General features: G+C 39.8%; 1 protein-coding gene and 1 long non-coding RNA gene across 5 annotated transcripts in view; one reads left to right on the top strand and one right to left on the bottom strand.

Annotated features, from left to right (window-relative positions):
• The window catches only part of LOC307180054, a 129,218-nt gene extending 112,967 nt beyond the window's left edge, over nt 1–16,251 (bottom strand). The window contains exons 1-2 of the long non-coding RNA XR_013825656.1: nt 16,092–16,251; nt 15,116–15,237 (exon numbers count right to left, since the gene is read on the bottom strand). This is a non-coding gene — a long non-coding RNA (uncharacterized lncRNA). The remainder of the gene's footprint in view (nt 1–15,115; nt 15,238–16,091) is intronic.
• Nucleotides 16,252–16,260: 9 nt separating this feature from the next.
• The window catches only part of ENOX2 (ecto-NOX disulfide-thiol exchanger 2), a 298,921-nt gene continuing 297,046 nt past the window's right edge, over nt 16,261–18,135 (top strand). The window contains exons 1-2 of one of the 4 annotated variants that reach the window (XM_079910129.1): nt 16,261–16,365; nt 17,968–18,027. The gene's annotated coding sequence lies outside the window, so the exon portion shown is untranslated. Of the gene's footprint in view, nt 16,366–16,431; nt 16,619–17,965; nt 18,028–18,135 lie in introns of those variants that run through there. The other 3 variants (XM_079910128.1, XM_079910124.1, XM_079910125.1) reach the window with 3 other exon arrangements.

Raw genomic sequence — 18,135 nt, 5'->3', positions numbered from 1 at the left:
TCATGAGAGATTACTACAAGCAACTCTATGCCAATAAAATGGACGACCTGGAAGAAACGGACAAATTCTTAGAAATGCACAACCTTCCGAGACTGAACCAGGAAGAAATAGAAAATATGAACAGACCAATAACAAGCACTGAAATTGAAACTGTGATTAAAAATCTTCCAACAAACAAAAGCCCAGGACCAGATGGCTTCACAGGCGAATTCTATCAAACATTTAGAGAAGAGATAACACCTATCCTTCACAAACTCTTCCAAAATATAGCAGAGGGAGGAACACTCCCAAACTCATTCTACGGGGCTGCCATCACTCTGATACCAAAACCAGACAAAGATGTCACAGAGAAAGAAAACTACAGGCCACTATCACTGATCAACATATATGCAAAAATCCTCAACAAAATACTAGCAAACAGAATTCAACAGCACGTTAAAAGGATCATACACCATGATCAACTGTGGTTTAACCCAGGAATGCAAGGATTCTTCAATATACGCAAATCAACCAACATGATACACCATATTAACAAACTGAAGGAGAAAAATCATATGATCATCTCAATAGATGCAGAGAAAGCTTTCGACAAAATTCAACACCCATTTATGATTAAAAAAAAAAACCCTCCAGAAAGTAGGCACAGAGGGAACTTACCTCAACATAATACACGCCATATATGACAAACCCACAGCAAACATCGTCCTCAATGGTGAAAAACTGAAACCATTTCCACTAAGATCAGGAACAAGACAAGGTTGCCCACTCTCACCACTATTATTCGACATAGTTTTGGAAGTTTTAGCCACAGCAATCAGAGAAGAAAAGGAAATAAAAGGAATCCAAATCGGAAAAGAAGAAGTAAAGCTGTCACTGTTTGCAGATGACATTATACTATATAAAGAGAATCCTAAAGATGCTACTAGAAAACTACTAGAGCTAATCAATGAATTTGGTAAAGTAGCAAGATACAAAATTAATGCACAGAAATCTCTTGAATTCCTATACACTAATGATGAAAAATCTGAAAGTGAAATTAAGAAAACACTCCCGTTTACCTTCGCAACAAAAAGAATAAAATATCTAGGAATAAACCTACCTAAGGAGACAAAAGACCTGTATGCAGAAAATTATAAGACACTGATGAAAGAAATTAAAGATGATACAAATATATGGAGAGATATACCATGTTCTTGGATTGGAAGAATCAACATTGTGAAAATGACTCTACTGCCCAAAGCAATCTACCGATTCAATGCAATCCCTATCAAACTACCACTGGCATTTTTCACAGAACTAGAACAAAATTTTTCACTATTTGTATGGAAATACAAAAGGCCCCGAATAGCCAAAGCAATCTTGAGAACGAAAAACGGAGCTGGAGGAATCAGGCTCCCTGACTTCAGACTATACTACAAAGCTACAGTAATCAAAACAGTATGGTACGGGCACAAAAACAGAAATATAGATCAACGGAACAGGATAGAAAGCCCAGAGATAAACCCACGCACATATGGTCACCTTATCTTTGATAAAGGAGGCAGGAATGTAGAGTGGAGAAAGAACAGCCTATTCGATAAGTGGTGCTGGGAAAACTGGACAGGTACATGTAAAAGTATGAGATTAGATCACTCCCTAACACCATACACAACAATAAGCTCAAAATGGATTAAAGACCTAAATGTAAGGCCAGAAACTATCAAACTCTTAGAGGAAAACATAGGCAGAAAACTCTATGACATAAATCACAGCAAGATTCTTTTTGACCCATCTCCTAGAGAAATGGAATTACAAACAAAAATAAACAAATGGGACCTGATGAAACTTAAAAGCTTTTGCACAGCAAAGGAAACCATAAACAAGACGAAAAGACAACCCTCAGAATGGGAGAAAATATTTGCAAATGAAGCAACTGACAAAGGATTAATCTCCAAAACATACAAGCAACTCATGCAGCTCAATGTCAAACAAACAAACAACCCAATCCAAAAATGCGCAGAAGACTTAAATAGACATTTCTCCAAAGAAGATATTGCCAACAAACACATGAAAGAATGCTCAATGTCATTAATCATTAGAGAAATGGAAATCAAAACTACAATGAGATATCATCTCACACCAATCGGAATGGCCATCATCAAAAAATCTAGAAACAATAAATGCTGGAGAGGGTGTGGAGAAAAGGGAACCCTTTTGCACTGTTGGTGGGAATGTAAATTGATACAGCCACTATGAAGAACAGTATGGAGGTTCCTTTAAAAACTAAAAATAGAACTACCATACGACCCAGCAATCCCACTTCTGGGCATGTACCCTGAGAAAACCAGAATTCAAAAAGAGTCATGTTCCAAAATATTCATTGCAGCTCTATTTACAATAGCCAGGACATGGGAGCAACCTAAGTGTCCATCAACAGATAAATGGATAAAGAAGATGTGGCACATATATACAATGGAATATTACTCAGCTATAAAAAGGAACGAAACTGAGTTATTTGTAGTGAGGTGGATGGACCTAGAGTCTGTCATACAGAGTGAAGTAAGTCAGAAAGAGAAAAACAAATACCATATGCTAACACATATATATGGAATCTAAAAAAAAAAAGAAAAAAAATGTCAGAAGAACCTAGGGGCAAGCCGGGAATAACGATGCAGACCTACTAGAGAATGGACTTGAGGATATGGGGAGGGGGAAGGGTAAGCTGGAACAAAGTGAGAGAGTGGCATGGACATATATACACTACCAAACGTTAAATAGATAGCTAGTGGGAAGCAGCTGCATAGCACATGGAGATCAGCTCAGTGTTTTGTGACCACCTAGAGGGGTGGGATAGGGAGTGTGGGAGGCAGGGAGATGCAAGAGGGAAGAGATATGGGGACATATGTATATGTATAACTGATTCACTTTGTTATAAAGCAGAAAGTAACACACCATTGTAAAACTATTATACTCCAATAAAGATGTTAAATAAATTAAATTAAATTTTAAAAATAAAGATATTATTTTGCTTACCACTTCCTCTCCTGTCATAGTAAGTTATTATTATTTATTTTATGATATGTAGATTTGCTGCCAAAAAAAAATTCAGTGTCCTGACAGCTGAATTTCTCACTTTCAAGTCAAGCCTCATATATACAAGCCAGGGTGGCATATAGAGTAGTCAGGAAAGGAACAAGGCACCCTCGTTTGGGTCAGGTCTACATAATTTTCAACTTTACCCACTTACAGACTATGAGAGTGGCACATACTATATTAGGTCTAAGTAAGGACACTGTTCCCAGTTATTACATTCAGTTTCTCTGGTCTAGGCAAATACTTTGTAAAGGTGTTTCATATTTTCTATTGAATTTGTTTCTAAGAAAAAATTCATCTTATTTCTATTATAGATCCCAGTTAATTAAAGATGTATATTGTAAACTCTAGGAAACCACTGAATTTTTAAAAAGAGGTACAAATTAAAAGCCAATAGTAGAGGTAGAATGGAATAAAATGCTCAATTTTTAAAAAGTGTAAAAATTTTAAAGTCAAAGAAGAAATGGAATAAATAGAAAACAGCTAGCATGATGGTACATTTCAAGCAAACTATATCAATAATTACAATAAGTGCAAGTTGTCTAAATATACCGCTTAGAAGACATAGATTTTTCACATAGAATAAAAAAGCAAGACACAACTATGTCCTCTACAAGAAACCTACTTTTAAATTAAAAGACCCATATAGGGTAAAAGTAAAGGGAAAAAAATCAGTGTTTTCATTCCCTGGCCTTGGCAGCTGTTGCTTGGTGTTGGACAAAGTGAGGAAGGTGACATCAGAACAAGACAGCAAGGAGAAAAGAATATACATGTCTAAAATTCCTCATACAAAACCCTTAGAGTTTGACATTTTCTGAAATTCAGAATTTGGGGTATTTTGGACAGGCAATATGGTGAGTATATGGTATATTATATAATACCCCCGGGGGGTGTTACAAACACATTAGTATTTCATAGTGAAATGGATAGTCACATAAACAGGTTAAATAAAGACTATACATAGCCTCATATCAATTCAGGTCAAGTTTTGCTGCCTATGAGTTTTGGTGGCAAACTTATGAAAACTTATGGTTTTTAGAGATTACTGAATTTTGGTATTATAGATAATGGATCATGGTCCATATTCAGGTCAGTCAAGGAGGAGCAAAAGAAAAGTGAGACCCACAAATGAAGCCATGCTGAAGTCTCCTTGGTTTTGGGATACAGGTCCATTCTTCACTTTTTCCAGCCAGAGACAGCACTTGTCCTCCAGCCTGAAGCCCCCGAAGTGCACAGTACTTTGAGTGTAGGGTTGTGGATCACTTAAGGCAAAGTTATGCCCACTATACATGCAGAGAACATGACCTTAGGATAGAAGCACTGTGTACATTATGGCCAAGTGCTGACCATGGCTGGCATCAGGAACGACTAGAACAGAACAGCTCTGATGTGCTCTTTTAATATACTGAATTCATGCACAAGATTTTATCTGGAGAAAGGGTACTAAACTATAGCCAAAAAATATGTGTCGACCATAGCATTGAAAAGTACATTGGATTGTTTCATTGAAATTTGCTAAGAGAGTAGAACTTAAATATTCTCAGTAAAGAAAGAAAGAGAGGGAGAGAGAGAGAGAGAGGGAAGGAGGGAGGGAGGGAGGGAGGGAGGGAGGGAAGAAGGAAGGAAGGAAGGAAGGAAGGAAGGAAGGAAGGAAGGAAATACGTGAGGTGACTGATATGTTAACTCATATATCTAACCAACATGTTGTACACTTTAAATATCTTACAACTTTATCTGTCAATTATACCTCAATAAAGCTGGAAAATAAAAAAAGAAAGAAAAGTGGCTTAATTTTATTCTATTGGAGTTTGTAGATGTGTAGATTCATGCATTTCATCAAATTAGGGAAGTTTTTGGCCATTATTGCCTCTAATATTCTTTCTACCCCTTCCTCTCTTCTCTCCTAGGACTCCCATTGTGATTGTGTTGGTCTTGATGCTGTCCCATAGGTCCAGTAGGAGCTTACTCAGCCATATCAAAGGCAGAAATATAATTAATTCCTCTTGACCTCAGCATATAAACTTCCTAGGGGAATATGTGGATGTCTGATATAATGTAGATAAGCCAAGTCATAAGCAGACAGTGGAAATGATGGAAAGTTGGCGGTAAGCTTCATAGAAATACAGTTGGCAGGGCTGGTCCTTAGATATAGACAAAAATATGGAAGCCTACTTCAGCGACCATCAACCTTTTTTCCACTCCTACATTCGTCACATGCATAATACACCATCAGTAATTCTCATTTTATATTTAGTGATTCTCACGGACGGGGTGCCCTACAGCGCATCTACCCCATAGAGCTTATGGTATGCCCCCTTCTGTGCACTCTCAATCCCTCACAGGTTTAAATCACTGTAATGAATGGCATAGTGGAAGCCTCACATATTTCTACCACTAAATCCTTCCCGACATCAGCCTGCAGTAAAGTCCACAATGTCCATCAAAAGTCATTCCTGGAGGCTGAGGTATTCTGAGGCAGCATGATAAACCAGGAAAAACTTCAGCTGAGGGTTGGACATATTTAGGTTCTAATCTCACCTCTGCCAGGTATTAGCTGTGTGACTTTGAGAAAAATCACTTAACCTCTCTGAACGTATTTCCTCAACTGTAAAAGGGGGAAAATAGTAATATGAACAACTCTGCAGAGTTGTTGTGGGAATTAAATGAAATGAAGTTTATCAAGTCAAGGGGTGAAGGTGAGATGCAAATCTTACAAACTTAATACAGGCCAAGTAGTGGCATGCAAAGAGCATAGCATGGAGTAAGGTAAAACTGGATCTGAAACCTGGCTCTGCGTTTACCAGCTGTGTGACCCTGTTAGTCTCTTAATTAGCTTAACTGGTTTCCTCATCTGTATAATGGTGATAAGAACACTTATCATAAAGGACAGTCATTAAGATTTAATGGGAGAATATGAGTGAAAAAAATGTGTGAATGCTTTCCACAGATAATTTTTGAGCATATGGGAGTATGATGGAGATCAGTGTAGTGTGGGGAAAGGTGGGGGAATACTTTAGAAAGAGTGCTCAGGAAAGCCCATTACTGGCACTAAGAAGGTGATGGAAGAACTTAGCAAATGGGAGTTTCCATCCTTTGCAAATTTTTAAAACTTGCACTACTTCCACCCAGACAACTTTTAAAAGGTTCTCTCCTTCAAAAAGCACATATCCACTTCCCTGGAGTACAGCTTCCTATTGACCAGTTTCTTCCTTTCACCTCAGTCTCATGTCTTGCCCCTCCAAAGCATAAAACTCTGAGACAGCAAGGACACTGCTGGTCCTGATTCAGTAATCAGCCTCTTTCCATGTTTCCTTCCTTGAATCATGCCTGCTATTTTGTTTGTAGGAGTCCTCTTCTTTTTTTAAAACTTTTTTTTATGATAACTTTATTCAGATATAATTAACAAACCACTATCACTAACCACAGGCTGAAGAGCAGGTCTCTTAATTCTGGTCAGAGACCAAGCTGCTAACACTGAATACAATTCCTGTGTTTAACCCTGGGCTCCAACCACATACCTAACCTAAGACATAGCCTGAATCCCTAACTCTGAACTTGGAGACTTAACCCTAATTTCAGACTGAAACCTTAACCACGGTCCCAGATAGGGACCTCAATTCTATCCATAAACTGAGCCTCTTTCTGGCCATACTCCAAGGCCTTAACTCTGATTAAATTGAGTCCCTAGTCACATACTCACTGGCTATGTCTGGTCCAAGACTAAGTAGTGTAGTTATGACCAGTCCCAGAATGAGTCTCTAACCTTGATCTCCTATTGAACCCTAACTATGGCTACTGATAAGCCCTTAATTCGTGATACAGAGATCCAACCTATGATCAGACATAGCCTCTAAACCTGTCCCAGGCTGAGTCTCAAGCTTGAGCTACAAACTGTGACCTAACTCTGGGATATACTTAATATCCTCCACTGACCACAAAATGAGTGCTCAGCATACGCACTGACCGAGCTCTAACCCTGACCACAAACTGAGGCTCTAACTCGGTCACAGCCTGAGATCTGATCTTGGAAACCTACCCAGCTACAATTTCCACCGACTTAGCACTAACCAGAAAATGACCCCAATATTGGCAACAGAATGACTACTAAACTTGGCCTCATACAGAAACAAAAACATGTACAGAGACTGAACTCTAAACTTGGCCAAAGACTGTGCCTTAATCCTGGCCAAGAAGTGAAACCAAATCTTCTTCAAAGCTTGAGGATATAGTCCAACCACATCTTATGCCCTAATCCTGTTCACAGATAGAACCCTGAACACAGCCACAGCCTGAGACTTAACTCTGTTCATAGCTCAAGTTCTAAACCTGGCCAGATACTGAGTTCATAAATCTGACTATGGAATAATCCACTGAACCTGAGCCCCATCAATGGCCACTGATTTTGCCCCTAAATCTTATAGCCTCTAACTGCTTAGCAACTCAGTTTCTGGTCACAGACTGAATTCTTAACTCTCATCACAGACTGAGCCCATAAGACTTAACCTCTAGCCTGAGTTTTCACCCTGAAAATAAAACTTACGCTCCCAAAATGGCTAATGACTGATCCTGAATCTTTGGGGTAGACTGAACCTATCTCTGGCTAAATGCGAGCCCCAGACTGAATCCCAACTCCGACCACAGCTTTAACCTTAATCCTAGCCACAGACACAGCCAACATCAGAAACTGAACGGTTCACCAAAACTTAGCAAAGACTGAACCCAAACTTTGAATAGGAATTAAGGACAAAAAAACCAAATATTTTTCTTAGTCTTTGCCGAAAACCTAACAAGAGATTAATTTTAACCCTGAGCACAGATACAACTCACCATGGTAAAGGGCGCACCATGGGAGCTCTATTGCTGGGTACATTCTGAGCACTGCCCTGGGACAAAGACTGTAAATCCTGCCCATAATCTGAGACCCAAAGACTAAACCCTAAGCCTGGCTGAAGAATGATTCCTAACTCTACAAGGTTAAATCAAAACCCTCCTCATATTATTAGAACTAACAACAGGCTAAGATTGAGTACTAAACTTTGTCACACACTGATTCTTAACCCCGTAAACAAATTTCACCATATTAGTGGCCACAAACTGAGTCCTAGCACTAGCTTGAGATTGAGCAATCAGTCTGGCCACAATCCTAGCCCTCAACTGGGGAGAGATGTACCCATGACACTGGGCAGGGTAGGGATGCTAAAAATTAGCACAGACTGAACTCTACTACTGATACCAGAATGCCTGCTAAGCACACTAGCCAGAGTCCAAGTCCCAAATTGACAATAGGACATGAACACTCTAAACTCAAACCCTGGCAACAGCCTTAGCCCCAAACCCTGATTGCTGCCTGAGTCTCTAAATCTAAACACAAGCTGGATCCTATGTGTTGCCCATTCTCACACTAGCTTTATTTGTAGACTGACATATAACATTGGCAGCCAACCTGAGAAACATGTTTACAGTCTTAGCCCTAAAACCTTCTTCATAGTAAGTTTTAACCTGGACATTGGTAATCCTCAAACTCTGGTAAAAGGTTAATCAGATACAAAAATCAGTTGCATTTCTATATATTAACAACAAACTATCTGAAAATTAAATTAAGAAAACATCTCATTTACAATAGCATCAAAGCAACAAAATACATAGGAATAAACTTAACCAAGGAGGTGAAAGACTTATACACTGGAAACTATAAAATACTGATGAAAGAAATTAAAGCAGATGAATATAAATGGAAAGGCATCCCTCATTCATGGATTGTAGACTTAATATTGTCAAAATGTCCATACTACCCAAAGTGGTCTACAGAGCCAATGCAATACCTATCAAAATCCCAATGGCATTTTATTTTTATTTTTGGCTGCATTGGGTCTTCGTTGCTGTGTGTGGGCTTCCTCTAGTTGCGGCGAGTGGGGGCTACTCTTCATTGCGATGCACGGGCTTTTCATTGTGTTGGCTTCTCTTGTGGCGGAGCACAGGCTCTAGGCACGCAGGCTTCAGCAGTTGCAGCATGCAGGCTCAGTAGTTGCGGCACGTGGGCTCTAGAGCATGCGGGCTTCAGTAGTTGTGCTGCGTGGGCTCAGCAGTTGCGGCACGTGGGCTCTAGGGTGCATGGGCTTCAGTAGATGTGGTGCACTGGCTTAGTTGCTCCGTGGCATGTGGGATCTTCCTGGATCAGGGATCAAACCCGTGTCCCCTGCATTGGCAGGTGGATTCTTAACCACTGTGCTACCAGGGAAGTCCCCCAATGGCATTTTAAATGAAATGGCATTTTAAAGAAAAAACAATCATAAAATTCAGTTGGAACTGAATAGACCGTTTTCCAAAGAAGACATACAAATGGTCAACAGGTATATGAAAAGATGCTCAAGGTCATTAATCATCAGGAAAATGCAAATCAAAACCATGAGATATCGCCTCACACCTGTCAGAATTGCTATTATCAAAAAGAACACAAATAACAAGTGCTAAGAAGGATGTGGTAAAAAGGAAACCTTTGTGCACCATTGGTGGGAATGTAAATTAGTGCAGCCACTATGGAAAACAGTCTGAACATTCCTCAAAAAATTAAAAATGGAACTATCATACTATCCAGCAATTCCACTCCTGGGTATTTATCCAAAGAAAATGAAAAGACTAATTCAAAAATATATGTGTGTCCCTATGTTCACTGCAGCATTATTTGCAATAGCCAAGATACGGAAGCAACCTAAGTGTCCATCGATAGGTGAATGTATATGTCCTACTGAGAAAAATAAAAAGCAAAAGACCAATGTAATGTAAAAAAAAATAGGTGAATGTATAAAGAAGATGTGGTATATATTTATACAATGGAATATTACTCAGCCATAAAAAGGAACGAAATTTTGCCATTTGTCACAACATGGATGGACCTAGAGGGTATTATGCTAAGTGAAATAAGTCAGGTAGAGAGAGACAAATACTGTATGATTTAACATACATGTGGAATCTAAAAACACAAAACAAATGAATGAACATAACAAAACAGAAACAGAGTTATAGATACAGACAACAAACAGGTAGTTGTCAGAGGGGAAAGAGATGGGAGGAGGAGAGAAACAGGTGAGGGAGATTAAGAGGTACAAACTTCCAGTTACAAAATAAATGAGTCACAGATTTGAAATGCACAGTGTGGGGAATATAGTCAATAACTATGTAATATCTTCGTATGAGGACAGGTGGTAACTAGACTTCTCGTGGTGATCATTTTGAAATGTATAGAAATATAGAATTTGTGCTGTATGTGCACCAGGAACTAACATAGCATTGTAGATCAATTATAGTTCAAAAACAAACTCATAGAAAAACAGATCTGATTTGTGGTTACCAGATGCAAGGGGTGGGGGGCGGCAGAAGGAATTGGATGAAGGTGGTCAAAAGGTACAAGCTATTAGTTATAAGATAAATAAGTACTAGTGATGTAATGTACAGCATGATCAATATAATTGACACTGCTGTATGCTATATATGACAGGTGTTAAGACAGTAAATCCTCTCCTCTTTGGTAACCATAAGTTTGTTTTCTACATCTGTAAGTCTGTTTTTGTATATAGTTTTATTTGTATTATTTTTAGATTCCACATATAAGTGATATCAAAGTGAGAGGGAGGGAGGGAGGAACAAATTAGGGGTACGGGATTAACAGATACAAACCACTATATATAAAAGATAAGCAATGAGGATTTACTGTATAGCACAAGGAATTATATTTGATAACTTGTAATAACCTATAATGCAGTATAATCTGAAAAAAATAACTGAATCATTTTGCTCTATACCTGAAACTAACACAATATTGTAAATCAAGTATACTCCAAGAAAGGAAGGAAGGAAGAAAGAAAAAGAAAATTACTTGTTTGCTTTAAGCAAGAGAGAGAGAGAGGAAGAAAAAGAGAGTACATCCTAATAATTCTCCTCACAAGGAAAAAAATTTGTTTTCTATTTCTTTAATTTTGCGTCTGTATGAGATGATGGATGTTCACTAAACTTATTGTGGTCACCAGTTCATGATGTATTTGAGTCAAATCATGATGTTATACACCTTAAGCTTATACAGTGCTGTATGTCAATTATATCTCAATAAAACTAGAAAGAAAAAAAATCAGTTAAAAAAAAGTGTCAGTGAGGATGTGGAGAAGTTGGAGCTCTTATACACTGTTGGTGGAAATAGAGAATGGTGCAGTCACTATGGAAAAAAGTATGGAGGTTCCACCAAAAATTAAAAATAGGCATATCATTGACATATATATATATATGTGATATGATATATTTATATACATAAACTATTATTCAACCTTAAAAAGAAGGAAATCCTACCATTTGTGACAACATAGATAAACATAGAAGACATTATGCTAAGCGAAAAAGCCAAACACAGGTGGACAAATATTCATAATTCCACTTATACGAGGTAACTAAAATAGTCAAACTCATACAAGCAGAGAAAAGAATGGTGGTTGCCAGGGGCTGGGAAGAGGAGGAAATGGGGAGTTATTGCTCAGTGAGTATAAAGTTTTAGTTTTACAAGATGAATAAGTTCTAGACTTACAACATAGTGCCTATCGTTAAAAATACAGTATTGTGCACTTTAAAATATGTTAAGAGGATAGATTTCATGTTAAATGTTCTTACCACACACACACACACACACACACACACACACACACACAGAAAATCCACAAAAGAACAGAAGGAAATTTTTGGAGGTGATGTATATGTTCAGTGCCTTGATTATGGTGATAGTGTCATGGGTATATGCATATGTCCAAACTCACCAAAATGTATATATTAAATATGTGGAATTTTTTTGTATATCAATTATGCATAAATAAAGCTTTTTCAAAAGAAATAGAAGGAAGATTGGCCATGATTTTTGTCCCTTTAATCAGGAAAATAAATTTTTCCATAAGTCAAAGCATATTTCTTTTTGTGCCTCATTGATGAAAAAGCACCTGAGAAAAGTAGTGTTAGTTTCTTTTGTGTGTGTGTATTAGCTTTTAGAGTCTATATTTTGAGGAAGGTAAGGAAAAGGGGTACTTTAAAGGTTTTGGGTTAACCAATCAACAGAACTTGCCACAGCAGGAGCTCAATAAAATTAATATCATTATTAAAGAACTTATCTAAGAATGTTTGACAAATTAATCTCCTAACACACAATCCAGCTACTAATAATGATAAGCTTCTTTCAAGTGTCTAAATAAACAAAAATAAGTGTATTGTGTATGGAACAATACTGGAATTATATAAGCCAGAATGTTAATAGAAAATCAAAAGCTTAATCAGATAGCACCAACACCAGCACTCACTGAACAGAAACTCTACACAAAGTCAAAATAGGACAGCTACCAGCAGAATCAACTCTGACACAGGCCAAGATGAAATGTTAATACAGGTCGCTGACTGAACCAGGCTCTGGCTGCAGAATGAGGTACAACACTGGCCACTGTGACTTAGCTCCACAGACCATTCCAATATGGGCAAAGACAGAACCCTGACACTGGCTAAAGTCAGAAACCACAGCTTGGAAGTACTTTGGGCAAATATGCATCCCAAATTCTGTTCATATTCATCGTTAAAATCCTGGCCACAAACTATACTCTAACATTGTCCATAGATGAAATGCTAACTTTGGTCTGAGACAAAACTAGGGCACATGATAGGTAATATCCTAACATGGCAACAAACTGAATATTAAACTTAGACACTGACTGTGCATTAACAATGGCCACAGCCTGAGGCCTAACACTGGACCAATAATAAACTCTAACCATGAACAATAATTGAAACTTTACCTGATGAAAGACTGAACATAAATCCTGTTCAAATTCTTATTTAGTCTTTCCCCAGGCAACACAATCAGCATGAACTGTAAGCCCTGACTGAGCTATGATACTGGCCTTTACTGATTCCCAAACCTAGAAATGAAAGTGATTCCAACACTGACCAAAAACTAAAGTCAAACCTTAAGCTGAGCCCTAACCCTGGATGTGGTCTGTCTAAGGGTGGTCCACAGACTGAGCCCCAACACTGATCTTAGAACACATCCTCTCTTATATAAACTAAATCCTAATACTGGCTAAAATTTGAACCCAAATCTTGTACACTGACTTCACAATGAGTATAACTCAGGCTACACTGGACTAAAGGCAGCCTCAGAATGAGCTTTCACGCTGGTCAGAAATATGCTCTGATCTTTGTCACAGAGAGAACCATGACTATAACACTGGGGCCTAACACTAATAACAGGCTGGCCCTAAACTTGGTTCCATGGTCCTCTAACCATGGATCCACACTGACTTGTAAAGATAGCAACAGATCGACTAAGCCTTCATCTAAGTCGAAGACTGAAGCCAAACACTTTCCACATTATAAACCTGAACTCTGCCCATGACTTCAGCTGTACACTGGCTCTTCAGCTTTAACCTTGGCCTACCAATTGATCTATAAATACAGCCAGACTGATTTACCCTGGGTCTCTATTTCACAAATTCGTCTTATACTCAAGCATTTTTTCCTGGATGTATTTTCAAGCATACTTTCTACCAACAATACATCAAGTGTCTCACCTTTGTATGTGTAAATACACATACACACACATTCCAATAAGCCTTGTAGAAATATTAAGTGTCACTGCTATGTATTTTCTTTCTTTTTTTTTCTTTTGGCCACACTGCACAGCTTGTGGGATCTTAGTTCCCCAACCAGGGATCGAACCTGGGGTCCCAGCAGCAAAAGCACAGAAGTGCAGAGTCCTAACTACTGGACTGCCAGGGAATTCCACTGCTATGTATTTTAATTATTAATTATTTATTGATAGTTTCCCCCATTAGAATATAAGCTCCAAAGGAAAGAGATATGGTCTGGGCTTTGTTTTTTTTTTCCCCACTCCTCTATTCCCAACATCTAAAATTGTGCCTCGAATGTTGTAAGTACTCAACAAATATTTGTTGAATGGATGAATGAGTAGTTCCTTGTTATTCTTCTGTCCTCTTATTTGACCTCTCTGCACAATATTCCAGTGATTCTACTTTGTTTTCTGTTGCTTCATCTATCAGACCATTCCTTCTAAGCTTCCTTTGAAGGCATGTTTTCCTCTACCTACTACTTGAATACGGTTATTTTCTAGGGTTCCATACTGAATCTTTGCCCTTCTCAAATTTACTATTCTAAACACTCTCTACATGAAATTTAGTTCATATTTACTTATTTAATTACTATTTATTATTGATGTCTCCCAAATGTTTAGTTCTAACCCAGACCTCTCTCCTGTGCTTCAGACCTACATTTCCTTACAGCCTACGAGGCATCTCCACACAAACGTTACACAGATTCCTCAAATTTTTAAATGTCCCAAACTGAATCCCTCCTATCCCTCACAAAACTTGCTACTCTTTCTGGGTTCCCTATCTCAATGAATGGTACTACCATTCACTCTTCCACATCAGAACTTGGGAGTCACAATGGACGCCTTCCTTTCCCTCCCTTTTCATACCCAAATTGTCATCAAATCCAACTGATCATATCATTTCCTTGCTTAAAATCCTTTGATGGTTCTTTACTGCTTTCAGGTTATATTTTGAACTCATTGGAATGGGCCCCTATTCCTGCCCCATCTAGTTCCTGCAGTATGGAAGTTTTTTTGTTTGTTTGTTTCCTGCACTCTCTCACATCCTTATTTCTCTGTATGGAATATGATTAACCTCCCTGCCCCAAAGATGACAAATATCTTACTGGTTCACCAAGGCTCATCATTCAAGCATTTCTTTCTCCAGAAGTGGAATGAGTTCTTCCTCTTCTGTGGTCCTACAGAACCCTGTATAGAACTTTTTAGAACACTTTGCACATTGTATAGTCTATCTCCCTTCTTAGATTATGAGCTGCTTCAGAGGAAGGACTATTTTCCAATTCTGTATCAATTGTGACTAGTCCAGGGCCTTGCACAAAGCAATTGGCTGAATAAATTATTGAAACTATTAAATCATCTTCTTCCTTCATGTCACTTGTTAAAATTTTAGGCAATTACCTTGGCAAAATGCAATTCCTCTTTCTTTCCCTTCATTCCACTTGGAGGTCAAAAAGTTGTCCTTAAGAGTAAAATTGTAGTAACCCAATTGTAACGATCCATTCAGCTATAAGGATTCATCTCTAATAAAGAAAAGAAAAGTCAACAGTCAGGAGTGAAATTAGTCTTAATAAACAACCATTTTCTTCAACTTTTTAGTCACTTCAAAGTGTTTGGGTGTCCCACATATTCCTTTATCCACATCTTTAAACATACGTTTTACTAAAAAGATAGTTTCTTAAAGAAATATACAGTTATTTCTTATTATTCAAGTTGTATATCTGTTCTAAGCTGCTATATTACACCAATGATTGTGGCCACTGTTCTTCATAGCATGCCTTCATTATAGGTTAAACAGGTTTCTTCTGGCTGGCTTCAATCACATTTCTATGCCTACTGTGACACCATTTCAAAATAAAAAATATGATTCCCAATTAAAAACAAAGTATACATTTTCCAGAAACTTTAGAGTGATTCTAATGCACATGGTTCACACAGAACACACTCTGACAACTTTAAAGGTCCAGTCAAAATTCTAAGCTTATCAGAGCATAAATAACACTTTTTAAAAGCCACTGAATCAAAACTCAATGAGAATTTCAAATCACGATATAAAGTGTTTGCTCCCCAGGGCTTCCCTGGTGGCGCAGTGGTTGAGAGTCCGCCTGCCGATGCAGGGGACACGGGTTCGTGCCCCGGTCCGGGAAGATCCCACATGCCACGGAGCGGCTGGGCCCGTGAGCCATGGCCGCTGAGCCTGCGCGTCCGGAGCCTGTGCTCCGCGACGGGAGAGGCCACAACAGTGAGAGGCCCGCGTACCGCAAAAAAATAAATAAATAAATAAAAATAAAGTGTTTGCCCCCCAAATGCAAGTAGCTTAACCAACAGTAAAATCAATCTACAACCTTCATCTGTCCCCACAAGCACAACCCCATACCCCAAGAAGGGAGATTCTCTAAGACAGCACACTCCAAACTACAACATCCAGAATACCCTCCTCGAGCCGAAACTGGGGACAATAGGAAATGCGGGAGGGGGCTGGCGGGGAAGGAATTGTGGGTATATAAAAAGAAGTGTCTTGACTCCATCTCCCCCAATCCCCTGTCTTCACTTGAGTCTCTCCGCCAATGTCAATATTGGATTCCACCCTCCTCCCTCCCCCCACCAGGAAGAACAACCTCCAGAGACTTCAAACTACATTTCCCATGAGGGTAAGGGCTCGGGCCTCCGGCTTCCTTGGTGACCAGTAGCCAATAGGAGACGCAGCTGCGGCCGTGGGGGTGGGTGAGAGTCTGGCCTGGGCCTGGGCGCCGGGCCTAAGCCAGCAGCGCCAGGAGGGGAGTTCAGAAGACTGTCGCCCGGCATGGGGCGCCGCGAGGGTATCGCCCACCCGGAAGCTGCCGCCCCGGCCCGATTTTCCGCGGTTCTATAAGGAGTTGAGCTTCGGTAGCCGGGGAGCTGGAGGTCAGAGAGACAGAAAGCCTGAGCGGCTGAGGCTGGGGACTGTGGGACTGAGGGGGCCTAGGGAGGAGGGTGCTTCCAGAGCCGCGGGCCTCAGCCCTGACTCCGCCCAGCTCCGCCTCCGCGGGGGGGGGGGGTGTCGGGCCCGCGAGTCGGGGTGGGCTTCTGAGCTCACCGCGCCCGTTTCCCTGGAGACTCGGGAGCGTGGCCTTTTTTCTCTTTTCCCTCAAATCTGCCCGCTGTCTTTTTCCTCCACAAAAATAAGGTGGGGGATACGGCATCCCGTATCCCCCACCCCGGCCTTGTGCCTCCTCAGACATCTGAAGTTAGGGTTCTCCACCAGGGTCTTCCCTGGGCGGCGTCTGGACTCTCCTTACTGCTTGCAGGAGTTGGGCGATCTCTTTTTCCTCTCTTCTTTCAATTTGCACTTCAGGTTTGGGCACACACCCCTCCCAATGCACACACACCCCTTTTCCTCTGGGGCCATGGGAATTCCTTGCCACGCCCCGGGCGTGACTTTTTGTCAACTTTTCATTTTCCGCCCCTTTGATGGTGAGATCCGGATCGTCGCCATCTCTTTATTGGCCCCTCCAACCGCTTGCCCCTTCCCTGACCAGGTCTTTGGAGCAAAAAGGGTTTCCCCTCAATTTCCAGAAGAGGTGGGGAGCAGAAGAGGGAAGGAATCTCGTTTTTGAGAAATACGTGTTTAAGGTTCACTGCAGTGTTCTGATGAAAATAAAAGGCAAGTTAGACCTATTGTAAAACCGAGTTAGACCTATTGTAAAAACCAGCAAGATTGATGTTGACAAATATTTAAGGGGCACACCAACTACGGAATAAAGTAGACTGCGCAAAACGAGACTGTATTATTTTATTATTACAAACGCGTGCGAAAAGTGCTTAGGAGTTTGTGGAAGGGGATACCGATGAGGTTGGGGGGGTTGATCTATGGAAAGTCAAGCCTAACCCTGGAAGTGCTGAAGGCTTGAAACTCTCATCTACCTTCCAGATCAATCCTGGTCGGCTTTGGGAAGGAGATGAATTTTAATTTGGGTTTCGAAAGAGTAAAGTAGACTTGAAATGGGCAAAGAGGAGGGAGAAACTGCTTCTTCATACTGGGGTTGGAATTGGAGAAGGGTAGATAGAAGAGGGAGCACTTGTATAACAGGTGGGCTTCCCTGACTGGAGTAAAACGTGTCAGCAGGGATAGATTGGGGAAGAAATAGTGTTGAAAAGCTTGGGATCATAGTAATAGGACACTTTAAAGCATCCACATAGTTTGGATTTTATTCTGTATCATAAAATTAAGAACAACAAATTAAGATTGGGTGATTTTTGTTTTTTCATCCTAGGGGAACCTGATTTGAGATCAATTCTTGGAGAACACAAAGAAGTGTGGTGGTATGTTCCAGGTGTGAGTTTAATTTAAACCCAAGAAGGGCTTTGTCTTATAGACTGTTTTGTTTGTGGCTGTTCTTAGCTACACTCTATAGTTGTTACTTTTAAAGCCTAGTGATATA

Source organism: Stenella coeruleoalba (genome assembly GCF_951394435.1).
Source record: "Stenella coeruleoalba genome assembly, chromosome: X".
NCBI lineage: Eukaryota > Metazoa > Chordata > Mammalia > Artiodactyla > Delphinidae > Stenella > Stenella coeruleoalba.
Note: the sequence above shows the minus strand (reverse complement) of the source record. Positions and strands in the feature narration are given on the sequence as shown.